At 26.7% G+C, this 6,287-nt stretch overlaps 1 pseudogene; it reads right to left on the bottom strand.

Moving 5' to 3' along the window:
* On the bottom strand, window positions 1-2,091 carry LOC145955442 (putative polygalacturonase pseudogene; annotated as a pseudogene).
* Between the last annotated feature and the right edge of the window lie 4,196 nt (window positions 2,092-6,287).

Genomic DNA, 6,287 nt, shown 5'->3' with positions numbered 1-6,287 from the left:
TACCACCTTATCGTCTATATCATAACTTGATGCGTAACATATTAATTATACATATGAATTCACACACGTTACTCGCATATATCATCTGTAGAAGTGAGAAAATATATGTACACCAAGGATCATGCCTAGAATGAGTAATAAATATCACTATTGGATGTCAAACGGTGAAATTTTCGATACACCCCTACGCAAAAATCCTTCGAGTTAAGTCACAGCGAACAGCATTAATCTCTAATTCAGTAAACTGGAGATACTCAGAACAATAGCGCATCACTGAGTAAGCAGTTTCAATGTATAACAATTTCTTTTTTCATTTTTAAACCTTACTCTTTATCTCTTTTCATCTCTCAGTGGGGTTTCTTTAGCTCGCTTAATAAGATAAAACAAATTGTAACAATAACCAGACCAGTACACGTGATCACATTATAAAGTGGAAGCATGGATCGTAGAAAAGAAAAAGAAAAGAAAAAAGGTAACGTTCTTTTATCTTTTCTATTCGAGAAGATGGTAATATTTTAACAGCTAAATCTCTATCGTACATGGTCGAGTGGCCCACTCAACCTCTTTATGCCATCTTCTTTACAAATGCATGATCGATAGGATGACATGTGTTAGAGTTGAGTATCGGGCGAATTTAGATCCAACAGATACTATCACCCGTCCGAAAGGCACCAAGTGGTGGAAGTGGCGGTGCTTCATCCTCAACTTTCCAAGGGCACAAAACCATTAACTATTCAACAAATCTTGGGAAGAAACAAAAACTGATCATGATTAATTAAGGAACTGCTTTTGTCCTATAGAACACTTTTTCTCTTTCAAGATCTGTCTTGGGTTGAACGTGTCCTTGCTTTTCTCCTTTAGTATACGAGGTTCAAATTAAATCATATATATTGTCTATGTACTTTCTGGTTATATGAAATAAAAAGAGTTTGTCTCTATTTCATCAGATTGTGTTTGGTTGGATATTTCCTTTCTCTTGTTATTAGGTACTGGATAGTACTATAATATATAAGATCATTAAATCCTTAATTCTGGTACTCTCAGATGATTATTTGACAAGCCATGCAAGCCTGAGCTGAAGAGGATGCAAAACCAAATTGGACCTGTAGGGGTAAGACCTTCTAAGCTAGCTCAAAAGTTTGATCTTATTGCTAAACTTACATCACTGCCACATATATATAATGGACTTACGGACAGTGCTTAGGTTCTAAGAAGCATCAAGCATCAATCTAACAAAAAGAAAATCGTTTCATTAATCATTACTGTGAGAGAAAATTTATTTCTCAACTTGAACAATGATTAAATAAATAACTACATGAAATACGTAAGTGTAGTCATGCATGTTCAATGCTGTAAGAACACTTCTTAAGCTCCAACATATCAATTGGTAGATTCTCTTGGGGAAAATCACATTCTTTGATTTTCCCAGGCCCCTGATCAGGAAAGAATTGCATGGCTTAGGTATCACCCCACTTGTGATCCCTTCAACATCAGTGCATATCCATGGTTGTTCATTGGCCTTGGGTGCCATGTTAATTGTGACATTGGCAATGCAGATTCCAGTGAAGGGGTCATTGGAGATTCCTTCAAAGGTAGCAGCTATAGTGACATTATCAGCCACCACATCTCTATAGTTGATGCCTTTGATCTGAGAGGCAAGGCGTTAGGATCATAGTGGCCATCAGCATGGGAACCATAGTTACCAGTCATCCAAAAGGCCCATTTCATGGTGTGCAATGCATGGTCATTCTCTTGACGTATATGTCCTTAACATAGCTTCCCCTCCCAACAGCAGTCTTGATTCTGACACCTGATTCTGTGTTGATGGCTGTGATGTCCTCAGCTCTCACATCTTGGATTCCACCAGACATCTCACTCCCCAAGGCTATGGCTGCACTCCTTGGAGAGATGCATGTCAGCCGTCTGATTATTACTTGTTTTGTAACTTTATGCCATACCTGTCCCACACAATCATCCCCAGAAACTATTAGCAGTCCTCAATTTTGGTATTTGTGAAAGAATCTAATGCCAATATAAAAAGAAGTGAAAACAAGGAAAGATAAATACATCAATCCACCCAACTATCTATACTTATCCAATAATTCTACAAATAAAATAAAAATTATACAACAATTTATATAATATTACTTTTTTGTCGATCTCTTTATCATTTTATTTATTATAAAATGAGATATTATTAATGATGAAAAAAATATAAAAAAAATGATGATACATAATTTTTGTTGCACATCTAACGTTACTCATAATCAAACAATTATTTCATTTTCTCTTCTTTTTGTTTTTATTTTCTCTTACTTTCCTTTACACTTCGTTTAATACATGGGAAATAATAAAGAAATAAAGTAGAGGGAGACGAAATAATAATAATTCATAATCGTTTAGTATCGAAGAAATTTATCAGCAAGAAAATAAAAAATATGTAAGATGCAAATTTTAGCATGAAAATAAACATTATACACAAATTTCATTGGTATTCAAATAAAACATCACTCATATTCAAAGAACGCCTTTAAAATTCATTCATATTTGAATAAAATACTATTCATATTCAAATAGTACGTCACTGAAATCGTTATTTACATGAAATTTTTTATTGAATCGAATAAATAAAAATTTTATTTAAATACTTGCATTCGAATAGAATTAAGTTTATTTGAATAAAAGTTTAGAAGTATATTTATTTTTTAAATGTTTATTTTTATTTAGTTAATTTAAATTTATTATTTTAATTAATTTTTAGTCTAAAAAATATTACTTTAAAGTTATTTACTTACTTTAATTAATTATATATTTTATTTCAAAATATTATTTATTCATTAATATAATTTTATTTAAATGATTAAAATAAAATTTATTAATTAAAAATAATTTTATTTATTTATTTATTTATTTATTTCTCTCTTATCTTTTTCATATACATTATTCTCCCCTTTTTTATTTTATTAAACATATATAATATTATTTTTCACCTATTTCTCTTTAATCAAATAATCAATTTTTCATCTAATTTCACTCACTTGTTTATCATTTTTATATTTCTCTTCCAACTCTAGTTTTTACCTATTTCTTTTCTCTCTATCAAACACACCATTATTTTTCTTTCATTATTAACCAAACAAAACGATAATCTCGTAATTATGAATTCTCACTCTTACACGATAATGATTTAAGAGTTTTTCTTTCTTATTAAGTTGCATGCCTTAAGTATCTATTTGGCTCAAATATTAAAACTTGATGACACTATATCAAAATCAAATTAAATATTTTTTTTAGATAAATTGAATTAATACGATCGCAATTGTAAAGAAAATAATTGTGAACTCAATTTTTAAATTTTAACATATTGTATATCAATAGAACTGATGTGTCTTTAAATATTTTATTCATTTCACATTTTTTTAATGTTAAAAGTTTTATTATTTTAATATTTATCCAATGAAATAAAATATTAATGATAAAAACATATATTATTCTTTTCAACTTTTTATTTATAAATTTTTCCATTTATAAATACTCATAATGTTTTTAAAAAAAGTAGTAGTAAAATATTAAGTGAGATTCATGCGCGCGCGCATATATATATATATAAACATCCAAATTAATATAAAAACTTGGACTTGGATTTAACTAAACGGTCAAAATGAATTCTTTTTACATTTTTACTCTATACGTTCTCTCCATATCAATACGTTCTCTCCATATCAATATGTACATTTACTCAAGAAATAATCTTCAGGTGCTCTCCTGGATTAATGCCATCAGTTGTTGGGGATGGGAGAGAAGCGATGATGTTGAGGCCTTTAACAATAATATTGCTGTATAGGGTTGGAAATTATTTTTTAACTAGTATTTAATAATATAAATATTTAATTATAAAATAAAATTCATAATATAAAATTTTTAAAATTAAGAAAATTAAAAAAATAATTTAATATGCTTAATGAAGATATTTTTGGCTATCTAGAGAAGTAAGGTCTGAAATAATAAGATAGCTCAATATTAATGTATATATGTGTTGAGAGATGAGACCACATATTCCCTATATATGAACTGATAACATTTTTCTAATGACAAGTTTAAGGGTGTATTTGAAGCAGTTGAAACAACTAAGGTTAATTTGATATATATATATACATATATATAGGAAGCATATCAAGTGAGAGAGAATTTATTATGAGAGATGAGAGGGTTAAAATATAACCCTTAGATTAATTTCTTCTCACTTGATTAAACCCCAAATTTTCTCTCACTTGATTAATCTAAGGGTTATATTTTAACCCTCTCATCTCTCATAATAAATTCCCTCTCACTTGATATGCTCCCTATATATATATATATGAGAAATGATCTGTTTATTTTGTGAGTAAATTTACCTAATCTTACTTCATTTAATAATTCATATTTTATATCAAATTTTAACGATACAACTATTACATTTAAAATTCTTAATGTACAGATTATGTTTGTAAATCTGAAAATCATTTGATACTCTGTTTCATTAACTTAAATTAACATATAAAATATTTTTATGATTATTCATCTATTTGAATTAATGAAATTAAGTATCAAATAATTTTAAATCTTTTAAAAAAATTTAAAGACTTGATCTATGCATTAAAAATTTTATATTTAACGATTAAATTGCAACAATTTCATATAGAATGAGTTATTAAACAAAATAAATTTAAAATAAATTAATGAATCCTTATATATATATATATATATATATATATATATGAGTTTTTTTATATTAGAACGCATAATTTTAAATTGATATTCAAAGATATACTAAGTTCAATGCTTAATAAATCACGTTATCAATAAAAGTTATGTTTATTATTAATAATAATAATAAGTTATCGATAAAAGTGATTATTATTATTATTATTATTTAAATCAGTATTTTGTAACTTTTATTAATTATTAATATTTTAAAAAAATTAATTGACTATTTTTAATATAATTTTTCTTTTCAATCACTTTTTTTTTCTTATATCTATACTTTTCGAATTCTAGATTTATTTAAAAGATTTAAGTCATTTCTTTTTAAACCAATTACATATTAGTTATCATCTTGATTAGTTGATTATAGCATTAAAATTAAAAGTAATTATTACTTTTAAGAGTCAATTGACTAAGAGTATATAATTGATTGTACCGATAAAAAAAATGAATAATCATTAGTTGTTAATCGAGAAAAATAATAGAGTTTTTTTTTTTTTTTAACTTTTGGTACTGGTTATTTTTTTCCTGTGCATATATATTATAAAGATTAATATTTCTACTTCAAAATCTCTTTACTATATCATCTTTTTCTTAACGTGTCTATTTTATTAGAAGAAAATGTTAGAATTAATTGGTTTTAAAACATTAATTAATGATTTTGTAGCTTAAAATATCGATATAAAAATTGAAAATTAATATTATATTAAGTCTATTTAAAAACAATTGTGTTAAGCCTCAAAGCTTTTATACACAACTTTAATAACTTAGAAAGTAAGGTGAATGAATATCTCACTCACTAAGTTGAGAATCCGAGTAAAACTTGAAGTTGGAAAAATTAAAAGGTGTAATATGAGAGGGCAGGATTACCTGCTATAAACAGGTTGAACATTCCATGATGGAGAATTTAGGAGCGTTAGATTGGATATTTGAATCTTATGTGAGTACATAAATTCAATCAGGTACGGCCGAGTGTACTCCAATTTTTTCTCCAGAAATTGCTGCCACCAAAATGCTCCTTGACCGTCTATGGTGCCATTGTCCCCTGCCACACCACAATGGTCATTATTTCCTTCACACTAAATTTAATCAAATAAGCCAAGCAATAATAAAACTATTTAATCCATAGTTAATAATTTAACATGATATCAATTTATAATAAATTTTTAAATAATGTGAAATTGATTTTGAAAAAAAAAATTGTCATTTAAGCAATCATCACAAGACCAAGAAAGGGATGTAGTATGATGATTATTAATCAGTCACACAATACATCATTAAACATTCAACAAATGACTAACCATCTTGCTTTTCAAATAACTAGATGTCTAATTTGACTCCATGTAGCTCTTGAGAGGCTACATTGAATATAAATATTAAATTAAACGATTAACTAAAAAAACATTTCTTTCATTTTATATACATTACTACAGTTTTAATATTTTTAAAAAAATATCAAAATGAATGATATTTTTATTTTTTTATGTAATATTAATTATTTTTTTAATATATTTCTTTATAAATTATTCGATGATAAATTAAAA

Source organism: Cajanus cajan, chromosome 3 (assembly GCF_000230855.2).
Source record: "Cajanus cajan strain Asha chromosome 3, NIPB_CcT2T_4, whole genome shotgun sequence".
Classification (NCBI taxonomy): domain Eukaryota; kingdom Viridiplantae; phylum Streptophyta; class Magnoliopsida; order Fabales; family Fabaceae; genus Cajanus; species Cajanus cajan.
Note: the sequence above shows the minus strand (reverse complement) of the source record. Positions and strands in the feature narration are given on the sequence as shown.